The 12,500-nt window shown below is 38.8% G+C and overlaps 1 protein-coding gene across 3 annotated transcripts in view; it reads left to right on the top strand.

Annotated features, from left to right (window-relative positions):
- The window catches only part of LOC144967682 (uncharacterized), a 101,704-nt gene that overhangs the window by 34,108 nt on the left and 55,096 nt on the right, over positions 1–12,500 (top strand). The window lies entirely within an intron of this gene.

The raw sequence follows: 12,500 nt of genomic DNA on the forward strand, positions 1-12,500 counted from the left end.
TAAAGAGTGATTCTATTAAAATCTAAATAGGCCTAATCCAAAATATGAAATTTTATTCTTTTGCACTTACAGAGACTATTTCTATTCCTCTCAATACAAGCATAGCATTCTATCCCTTCCCATAAAAAATAAGCTTTTACATAGCGCAATATCCACTAAACGTGCTAGAAGCGCTTTACAGGGCTAACAGTAACACTTACCATGTAGGACGAGACATTCAGGATGCCTGTTAGGCGATATTACATTTTTTGTGGGACAGAAACAACGCTGTTAACGGCCAGGTACTCATTTTACACCTGGGTACGATGAGAGAATGTGAGTAAAGAGCCTTTTCCAAGGACTCAACTATGCGCCGAGCAAGGCTCGAATCCAGGACCTTCCGATCCTACAGCGAGTGTTATCCCACAGGACCACATAGCGCACTAATACAAGCATAGCATTCTTTCCCACCCCATTGATAGTAACCAGTATGATATCAAGTTGTAAAGGGGCGGCTTAGGTCTAAATAATGTGAATAAGAAAAATCCTTCAAATAAATTGATTTTGAGATTTTGATGGAAAACAATATTGCAATTTCTTAAAATAGACTATAATCGCACGAAAATAACGATCGAACAGGAAACAGGTAGTAAGAAAAGTATGAAAAACGGAAAGCTATTTTGCTATTTTCTCACTATGTCATTTTTCTAATGGTATGAGATACTGTGTCATACGTTTCTCAGAATCTTTTCATTGAAATTGTCTGAAGATTTCCACACTAATCACAGAGATAATGTATTATGTCACTAAAGAGAGATTTTCTTGATGAAATGCGTTTTATAAATTTTTCTTTCAGCTCTTTTTTATTGTTTTTAGACAGACATTTTTATGAGTAGTTCACACTAAATTCTATCAATCAGACTATAAACGTTTAAGGTTACACATAGTTGTGTACGTTGGTATGTTAAATTTAGCTGGCGGATGTTGTAAATATGTTACCTCAACGCATAGCATTATGAGTATCAGACTTAAAAACATAAAACGTTTTAAATGCGTCGTTTTACTAAATTAATAGGCAATAGATATGATAGCAGCCATAAACCATTCGTCAATAGATTGTCTGATACAGAATCTCACCTGTACACGGGGTGTGAACGACAAATGGGATTACAAAAAAACATGCGCGTAGGATGTTTTCACGGCATAAATATTTATAACAGTTATAGAAGCAGGTCGAGGTTTATTTCCAGCAGACTTGTTGATGCTCTAATGAGGTGATTGAAATATGTAACACCGAGTTTAATTTAACCTTCAACGGCGCAAAGGAACTTTTCGTATAACCGGCTGACCGTAGCTTTTGGTAACGTATAGAGATAGAATGAAGTTGACGTCACTCGGGTCTTCGTTACTGTTTTTTGCTATCCACGTTTATGAGTAATTCTTACTTAACTGTATTATATAAACGACTATAAACGTTCATGGTTACACAGAGTTTTTTGAGTTGGTCCGTTATACTTCCGGATGTCAATATTCTGAGTTTCTTAGACAAGCGCATTCTATCTATAACCTGGACTTATTTTAGGTTTGTGCAACGCCTAGTGAGTTTCCATTGGTAGAGCTCAAGAAAACAAATTATGAGACTTTTGGTTATTATTATTCTTCTTATTATTATCATCATCATCATCATCATCATCATCATCATCATCATCATCATCATCATCATTATTATTATCATTATTATTATTATTATTATTATTATTATTATTATTATTATTATTATTATTATTATTATTATTATTATTATCATTATTATTATTATTATTATTATTATTATTATTATTATTATTTTTATTATTATTATTATTATTATTATTATTATTATTATTATTATTATTATTATTATTATTATTATTATTATTATTGCTGTTATTATTAAATGTGTATATTTATTTCAACTCGAGTCCCGCATGTAAAGAGTTACTACAGTAGTCTATGTATGTGTGTGTGAGAGAGAGTGAGTGTGTGTATTTATGTGTGTTTGTGTGAGTGTGTGTGTTGTCTTGTATTTAATATTTATCAACACATAACAGACTTTTTCTATATAATCTCCTGCCATGTTATTCTAGTTTCGTAGTTTATACCATACCTAACCATGCCTTCCGATCTGACATCTACCTCGTCGATCACGTGATGTGTTGCTCACACAAAACTAATATTGAATCATGTTTATTTAAGTAGACACGTTCGGAATGTATCGTATTTTGATGTTATGCGTCTAGGTCAATAACTCACCAATTCTGCCCGTCAGCTCAATGGTACCAACCCACAAAGCTGAAGTATGATGTAGAGACTATAGTGAGACCGTCTCACTCAACTGGCGGTGTAAATACAATTTTTAAAAAGAGCCGACTAACGTCAACTTCAAGCATTGGAAGGAAATTGACGTCACTCAGTTCTTTGTTACTGTATTTAGCCAGCCATTTGAATGGTTAGTTCTCACTAAATTCTATCAATCAGACAATAAACGTTTAAGGTTTAACATATTAAAAAAAGAGCGGAGTTTCAAATTTGTGTCTGGGCTGGGGATAATCACAGCGTACCGACAAATTATTTTTTTCACTGTGAGTTTTGAAAGAAGACAGTTTAAGAAAAAAAAATGAAGCTGTACTGACTTGACCTCCCTACGGCTATCGACTTTTAGATGGCACCATGGTCAATTATCAGAATTCGTTTACCATCAAGGCGAGTGAATGTATCGGAGTGATACCTAGCTTGCACAACGTGCCCAACACGTCACTCCATTTGAGTTTGATCGACATCTAATGCCTGCCCCTCTTACTCTTACTAACAACAGTACCTAGACTCGAGTGTGTAATGGCAAAGTAATGGCAGTGTCGATTCAAATTCATTCACCTGGACACGAAGTATCTAAATTATCAATCAGGCAAACATCTTCCCAATAGAGAGTAGGGGAGCCGCATCCTTAAACCTAAATACAAGTTACATAATTTCACCTTATCAATGCTTTTTTAAAATGTTCTTTCCCTTTCCTTTTGTTCGACTTGCACAACAATCGACTAAACAAGATGGCCGACATAAACCAAAAATCAACAACAGAGGGGGGGTCAGTTCTAACAAGATTTATCAGTTAAATTCAAAATTTATACTTATAACCCAATAACATAATCAAACTTAACATATCACTACATTGAAATATTAAATACATATCACTGTCAATACAATTTAAATATTCTTACCTTGTGTTTGATTTGGCGACGATTGGGGAGAAGATTATCCGTCTTATTTTGTTATCGGGCACCGATGGAAAGGACGACGATTAGAAATCGCGCATGACAAACCGGAAGTGGGCGGAGCTATGGTACAAAGAAATCGTTTTTCCTTAGTAGTTTTGTGTGACCGTACGTTATATCCGGCTGGCGCATATTGTGAGTATTTTACCTGTACCCATAACATCAATCAGTCCCGTTAAAAGACCCACGGATATTGGATTGCTTCTCTTTATTCAGTCCACAGGAAGTGATTGAAACGAAAGCTTTCCATGTTTTGTTTTTTACCAAAATAATTTTGTCATAGTGTATACTTATAAATTCACACATTGGCCAACTCTATCAATAATAATAATCTCTCAGCGTGGCCTTCGTAAACTCATGGCAGACACTGACCATAGCCATCGTAAACTTTTAGCCTGACACTGACCAAATAATTACGTCAAAAGGCAAGTCTTTGGCCACAAAAGAAAACAAATAATGAGTTGTATTCAATCGTTCAATCAACGTCATTCCTTGAGCTCTACTAACTCACTAGACGGTGTAGAAACCTAGAAAATTACGTCAAACTATAAGTCCTAGTGGGTTCTAGAAGTTAACAATGGCTACGTACTGACCAACAAATGACGTCAAAAGACAAGTCTTTGGCCGAAAAAGAAAACAAATCGTGAGTTGTATTCGACGGTTACTTGTTTCCTTGACCACTAGGTACTAAAGACAACTCACTAGGCGGTCCACAAATCTAAAACTGACGTCAAAATATGGGTCTTAGTGGGTGCTAGCGTAGCCATCGTAATTTTATAGCCTGATACTGAAATCCAAAAGGACTGGCAGTTTGACGTCATTATTTGGTTTTTGCACCGTCTAGTGAGTTGTCGTTAGTAAAGCTCATGGAAACAAGTTATTTCATTGGCTGAACTATTGAATACAACTCACGATTTGTTTTCTTTTGTGGCAAAAGACTGGCATTTTGACGTCATTTTTGGTCAGTGTCAGGCCATAACTTTACGAAGGCCACGGTGCTAGTGTCAGGCTATAAATTTACGATGGCTACGCCCTGAGTCTGCCAAATTCTTCCACTTAATCATCACTATATATTTATCTCCCTTACATCTATACTATTTATAGCTTTACTGCGCCTTCCACACCCCCCCCCCCCCCCGCCCCCTCCCCACTCCATTAACCTCACTCAAACATCTGCTCATACCAAGGAATTTACCCAATGGAAACCGTACGGTGCTCTTATTGGCTAACCAACCAGCGGCCTCGATGAGAAAAATATCCGCCATTTTGATGTTGGCTGGGAATCGCGTTACTATAGTAAACAAGCGCTGATCGGCCGTTCATGAAAACAAGTTGCTGCTCGCTCGTTTAACTCAAAATTATTCAAAACGATCTCTCTAAAATGATATAAATGTGACTTCTTAAGGTTTTCTTCACGGTCAAAACCACACAACAATGATTACGTCCGAGGCAAAAAGGAATATTGACAGGTCGACCGAGAGTTGAACTCGTGAGACGACAAACATCAATGCGAAGTGTAGCGAGAGTCAGGCTATTGTTTGTCTTGTCCTATTCTATATAGAGAAAAGGATAAATAGTATAGCCTCGTGTGTGAGTGGTTGCGTGTCATAGTCTTGTTTTTAAATTGTTTCTGTTGTTTATGTGTGTAGTGATGACTCTCTCACACTCAATTTCAATGCCAAAAGAGGAATTCCCGCACACAAGAAAGGGGAATTGGGGTGGTATTTGGCATACATATTCTATAGTATCTAGTTCTAAATAGATAACTGATTAGAATTATATTATGATATATAAACACAATGCCAAATACAATTCCGAAGTTTCCTTATTTCAAATGAAGTAAAGCTCCAAAACCTAATGGTAATGATTGTAGTACTGAGTGTTAGTGAGGTGATGTGGTGTTGGTGGTGGTTGTAGTTGTAGTAGTAATAGTGATGATGATGTGGTGGTGGTGATGATTGTAGTTGTAGTAGTAGTGGTAGTGATGATGATGTGGTGGTGGTTGTAGTAGTAGTGGTAATGGTAATGATATGGTGATGGTGGTGGTTGTAGTAGTAGTGGTCGTGATGATGATGTGGTGGTGGTGTTTGTAGTAGTAGTGGTAATGATGCGGCTATGTGGTCTAGTAGTATGACACTCGCTTCCGGATCGGAAGGTCCTGGGTTCGAGCCTCGCGCTCGGCGCATAGTTGAGTCCTTGGAAAAGGCTCTTTACTCACATTCTCTCACCGTACTCAGGTGTAAAATGAGTACCTGGCCGTTAACAGAGTTGTCTTTGTCCGAAAAATTGTAATATCGCCTAACAGGCGTCATGTCCCGTCCTACATGTTAAATGTTGAGCAGGGACCCCTTGTAAAGCGCTTTGAGCACATTTAGTAGATATTGCACTATATAAAGCTCAATTAAAAAAAAAATTTTCAATGATGATGATATGGTGGTGGTGGTTGCAGTAGTAGTAGTGGTAGTGATGATAATGTGGTGGTGGTTGTAGTTGTAGTAGTAGTGATAGTGATGATGATGTGGTGGTGGTTGTAGTAGTAGTGGTAGTGATGATGATGTGGTTGTGGTGGTTGTAGTAGTAGTTGTAATGGTGATGATATGGTGGTAGTGGTGGTTGCAGTAGTAGTGGTAGTGATGACGATGTGGTTGTGGTGGTTGTAGTAGTAGTGGTAATGGTAATGATATGGTGGTAGTGGTGGTTGTAGTCGTAGTGGTAATGGTAATGATATGGTGGTGGTTGTAGTAGTAGTGGTCGTGATGACGATGTGGTTGTGGTGGTTGTAGTAGTAGTGGTAGTGATGCTATTGTGGTGGTGGTTGTAGTAGTTGAGGTAGTGATGTGGTGGTGGTTGTAGTAGTAGTGGTGGTGGTGGTTGTGGTAGTAGTGGTAATGATGATGATATGGTGGTGGTGGTTGCAGTAGTAGTGATAGTGATGACGATGTGGTTGTGGTGATTGTAGTAGTGGTAGTGATGATGATGTGCTGGTGGTGGTGTAGTAGTAGTGGTAGTGATAATGATGTGGGGCTGGTGGTTGTAGTAGTAGTGTTAGTGATGATATTGTGGTGGTGGTTGTAGTAGTAGATGATGTGGTGGTTGGAAAACACATTACAGGTTATTATAATACATGATTACACACATTTCTAACTTCATTTTTTGACAGCTTCGTTGTGCCATAAATATACGCAAAAGTTCTGAAACATTTTATTGTGGATTTTGATATTGTTTGTTGTTTTTCTTGTGTCGTTATGTTGACATAGATACCGAATGAATGGTAATTACTACATTCTCAGCCAACAACAAAATGGCGCTGAATGCTTTCATTGGTGGACACTTTTTAGGCTTCGTACGTATTCTCATTCGTTTAATTCTATGGCTCATACCCATTTCAAAGCGCGGGATGGGGGTGGGGGGAGAGAGAGAGAGAGAGAGAGAGAGAGAGAGAGAGAGAGAGAGAGAGAGAGAGAGAGAGAGAGAGATACCCAACTGATCTTAAAAGAAAAGCATTGAGTGATCGGCAGGTGATATATCTGGGTCTTCCTTTTTAGTCTGTAGGTACACATGATATCAAAATGACTGGTGATAGAATATCATTGACTTTCAGCCAATATAAACAAAGGTTGTAATACTCACTGGAAAAAAAAAAGAAAAGAAAAGAAAGAAAAAAGGAACTGACATATAAACTACTCGTACAAGATTTAATCGTATGATGTGCGGCTATGTGGTCTTGTATGACACTCGCTTTCTGATCGGACGGTCCTGGGTTCGAGCCTTGCTCGGCGCATAGTTGGGTCCTGATTATAAAGTGTTAATACAATTTTGAAATTTGGCACGGGTTTTCGCAACTTTCTGTGTATTTAGATGTGATTTCTTCCAAATAAATTCTCTCAGACTATAAACTTTTAGTGTATTTTTACGATTGATAAAGCGGGAAGAAATGGTATTATTTTATTTAAACACATAGATACCATTAATACAGAATTGCCATATTTACCGACCTGACATTGCACAACCACATACGGAAGGCGGCCCTATGATTCATGTCTCCTTAGTTTAGTCTCCGCGCAAACCCCTAAAACTAGAAACTTTTATAGAGTTCTCTTAGTAGAAAATGCTTAAAGCGCAAATAGAAGATCTCAACCGGAAGCATCCACATCACCACGGATTTCTTCTCTCTCCCCCCCCCCCCCCCCCCCCCCCCCCCCCCCCCCCTTCTCCCTTCCTTCCCCCACCACCCCACATCTATCATCTTCTCACATCAACTCAAATCGGTGTCAACCCAATTTAGGCTAAACGACACAAAGACTAAATTCTGTCTCCTTTATCCGTTAAGCCTTCAGGACCTGCTTGACATTGCAAGGACTCGAGTGGATGGGTACTTCACCCATCCTTCACCCACGCTCATCCATCCATCCATCCATCCATCCATCCATCCATTCATTCCCACATCCATTAAATGACACTCCAGACACTTTTTTGGGAAGCTGTTGTCCATTAGAGCAATAAAGTCAACGGAGTTAGAGCTTATTTCGGTTTATGTAGCGTGTAAAGTATCGTGATTTTGCTGAGTTTGTGTGGGTATCTTTTTTTTTTTTTAAATCAAAAAAACTTGAGCTTTTATATAGTGTAATTATCTACTAAATGTGTTCAAAGCGCTTTACAAAGGGTCCCAAGCCAACAGCAACTCTAAACATGTAGGAAGAGACATAACACCTGATAGGGTTGTGTATTACAATTTTTTTTCCGACAGATACAACGCTGTTAACGGCCAGATACTCATTTTACACCTGAATACGAAGAGAGAATGTGAATAAACATTATTTTCCAAGGACTCATCTATTCGCCACTCAGAGTGGGATTCGAACCCAGAACCTTCCGATCTGAAGGCGAGTCTCAAACCACTAGACCACATAGCTGCGCAGTCGTGCCTGTCCCCTAATTTTTCCCATTAATTTTTTAAACTATCTCCAGTAGATTCGCAAATAACTTTGTAACTGCATTTAAACCTTAAGGGTTACAGAGCCAAGTAAACGGGCATTCTGGGTACCCTTAGGGCAACTCCCGAATACCCCACCCATCCCTACACTCACCCACTCCCAATGACGGACAGGGCCCTTTACCACGAGACAGATAAATTGTTCAAGGTTGACTTGCCTTGTCGTGTATGTATGTATGTGTGTGTGTGTGTTTGTGTATGTCTGTATGTGTGTTTGTGTGTGTGTGTGTGTGTGTCTCTATGTGTGTTTGTGTTTATGTCTGTATGTGTGTCTGTGTGTGTGTTTGTGTGTGTGTATGTGCCCCGGACGCTTCATTTCCATGAGTGACATGTTAACCCTGAGACTTCCAAAGCTGTAAAAGTTTACCCGTCTTCAAACCTTGTCACCTTGGAACTTTTGAAGGGACGGCAATTTGGAGGGAGATGCTAATTTAGATGCCACATTAACATTTCTTCTTGTCACCCCCCCCCCCGCACCCCCCCCCCCCCCGACCTCTCTCTCTCTTTCTCTCTCTCTCTATCTCTCCCTCTCCCTCTCCCTCTCTCTCTCTCTCTCTCTCTCTCTATATATATATATATCTGTCTATCAATCTATCTATTCATCTATCTATCTATCTATTTCTCTATCTTTCTATCTGTCTATTTCTCTCCTCTCTCTCTCTCTCTCTCTCTCTATATATATATATATATATATATATATATATATATATATATCTATCTATCTATCTATCTATCTATCTATCAATCTGTCTGTCTATCTATCTATCTATCCATCTATCTATCTATTTCTCTATCTTTCTATCTGTCTATTTCTCTCTCTCTCTCTCTCTCTCTCTCTCTCTCTCTCTCTCTCTCATCCTCATCATCATCATCATCATCATCATCATCATCATCATCATCATCATCATCATCATCACCATCTACATCATTGGTGCAGTAACATCATTATCAAGTCACTTTTATTTCCTTTTAATTTTTATTTCGAAGTAACGTACCCTTTATGTGTATGTGTGTGTGTGTGTGGGTGTGTGTGTGTTTTGTCTGTTTGTTTACATTGTTGTATTTTTTTAATATACTGGGGGCGGGGGGGGGGGGGGGGGAAGGGGAGTGCTTTTGTTTTGAGATATTATCATCAAATGGGGGATGCGGGGTGGAGGGGGTGTTTGGTGTGTGTGTGTGTGTGTGTGTGTGTGTGTGTGAGAGAGAGAGAGAGAGAGAGAGAGAGAGAGAGAGAGAGAGAGAGTATCCGCTGTATTTCGTTTTGTGATTGTTCTGTTTTGTTTTTTGCTGTTTGTTTTTTGTTTTTGTTTTATTTTTTTGCTTGGTGGGGGGGGGGGGGTGGGGGGGGGGGGGGGGGGGGGGTTGGGATTGGCTTGGGTTGTTTTGTTTTGTTTTTCTATATTAGACATTCTGGATAAGTCGGTCCTATGAGCTTAAAGATAACAGAAAAAGAAATAACATTTTTCTGGCCAAATAGTTTACATCTGTTTTATCACAGACTGTGACACAGCATAATGTGAGGTAGGTCATGTTACAACTTATAAAGAAACTGGATTTTGTTTACATCACTAGGGGCTCTTATAGAGTTGTTGTAATGATAGGGTTTTTACATCATGATCGATGTCTTTTGTTTGAAGTGAGGACATTGTAAGACCTCCCCATTGTAACACGACACCTCGCCATTATCGTCACTATCATTGTCTGTGACACCCTGCCTTACAATTCCCCCCCCCCCCCCTTTGCCCCTGCCACCCCCCCCCCCCCCCCCCCCCGCCACCCCACCCCACTCCCCAATTCATCCAACACCCGGCCCCTGCTATGTATACCACCGCTATCGTACAAGGGGCAAAACACATTTTGTTCTTTTTCAACATACACCAATAACGACAACAATAACAACAATAACAATAATAACAATAACAACAACAATAACAACATGACAACATGTATAAGTTTAGAAGAGTTAGAGAAACATAATTTCTCTAATCCAATTTATTTTTCATTTAAAACTCAAATATTTTCTGCGAGACTAGCTAGATCTAGTCCATTCCAAATTAACACCAAATATAAAGTTATTGTTTTGTGTGTGCAAAATATGAAATAGAATCTAAAGGTGTTTTGTCAATTTGACGCTGATCAGATAACTAGGTCTCCCCCCCCCCCCCCCCCCCCCCCAGACAATGGAAAGTCCTCATCGTGATACTCCAATTGTTTAAGGGCCACTATCACCTTAACGACTTGGCACCTACTGGGCTGGCAGAACTGGGTCAAGCTGGCACTTCAAACGGGGACAACGATGACGACGACGATGACGACGACGATGACGACGACGGCGACGATGACAACGACGTTGACAGCAGCCACATTCCCGCCTCCACAGAATAATAATGTGGATTATCTGTGCTCCTCTCAACCCTCCACCTCGACCCCCACCCTCCCCCGACACTCCCCCCTCCCCACTACCACCTCGGCACGCCCCCCCCCCCACCCCCTCCCTCCCTCCTCCATCACCCTTTCAGTCTTTGGATAGAGAAATAAAGTGTTTTGAGTGGGAAATGTTCATTAAAATCTTGTCATTGTCGGTGTAATTCGGTATAAGTTGGTATAACTTGGTATAACTTGTTATAACTTGGTATAACTTGGTATAATTTGGTATAATTTGGGTATGTGATATAAGTTCTAGCTTTTTCAATTTAACGCCTTCTGATTTCATTTAATGTGACCCACCGACTTCACATAGTAAAAATGTGAGAATGTATACAGCGCAAGAATAAGTGTACCTACATTTAATGTCGTCATTATATCGTTACCATTTTCAAACGACGCCAAGAGGAGAGAATTAAACTATTGCATAACCCTTCTCTGAAAAAAAAAGTATTAAAAAATTTTGATCAGCAAACTCCTCCTTCAAATATTTATCGATGTATTATGTCAACAACTCTCAAACCTGACTGAGAGTCCCTGGTTTGAAATTTCTGACATGATAAATGTCATTTTAATCGATCGCTGTTTGAAGGATAAGCTACAAACTGGCCAAGTGTGTATGAAATGTGCCAGACAAAGCAAGAAAGAAAAATACAAGAAAAAAACAAAACATCCCAAAAATAATCAGTCAACAATCTGAGCGGTAATCAGGAGGTCTGAGGTTCGATCCCCAATCGAGAAAGACTGATTTTTGGGATGTTGTTTTGTTATTTCTTTGTATTTTTCTGTCTTGCTTTGTCTGGCATCTTTTGATACAGACATGTTCAGATCTTTATCAATAATGTAATGATACACCATTTCTCTGGCCAAAACAAACCAACTTGGGGACGGCCAAAATCAACACTTCCTCTAACTCTTGACAGCGATTTGAAACAACAACTGTATCTAGTTCTTACATATTTGATTATTTGTGACCTCTCGTCTCATTTCGCTACAATGTCGGTGTGACCCGTAATGTGTCAAAAAGTGATTTTACTGTAAAAAGGACGAGAAATCTCAAATTTTCGCTATTTTCTATTTTGAGAAGCAACACTGTAATAGATCTTTATTGTCCACAAAATGGAATATTTTTTATGGTTTACATTGCTCAAAACAAATATAATAAGCATAAATAGAAATGTGTGGATCTTATAATAATGTGAATCTCATGATAAATTTATTTCACAATGCATACAGAAATCTTTTACAAATTAATACAACAGGGAACATCTCATGTTTTAATGTATTTATTATGTATTAGAAATATTTAATACTCAATATTATCAATTAACATTGAATGATGTTTATATAATTGATAAATTGTACCTATGTATAAAAATAACACAGAGCATTTAAAGGTTTTTAAGAACCTTTTAGCTCTTTAACAATACGATACGATACGATACGATACAAAAAGTGCCAAGAAGACAATAGAGAATAAAATAACTTCGCGGTGAGGGGGTCTCGAACCCAAGGTCGCGGGTTCGACCCCCATCGCCGCGAAGTTTTTTATTCTCTATTGTCATCTGGCACTTTTCTACTCACTTCATTCCTTGTTGTTATCAACATTAGTGCCTGCTCCATTTACTGTTCTAAATAAATACGATACGATACGATTTTAATGCATTGACAAATGAATGTATTCACATCCAGGTACTTTACAAAGTTACTCACTCGGGCCATTCACTCCTCCTTCGATACGTTTTATAATGGACCTAATCTCTTTCACACAACATTGCTCTTTTTCACACACT

This window comes from Berghia stephanieae, chromosome 3 (assembly GCF_034508935.2).
Source record: "Berghia stephanieae isolate SIO BIC M18660-M18661 chromosome 3, UCSD_Bste_1.3, whole genome shotgun sequence".
Classification (NCBI taxonomy): Eukaryota; Metazoa; Mollusca; class Gastropoda; order Nudibranchia; family Aeolidiidae; genus Berghia; species Berghia stephanieae.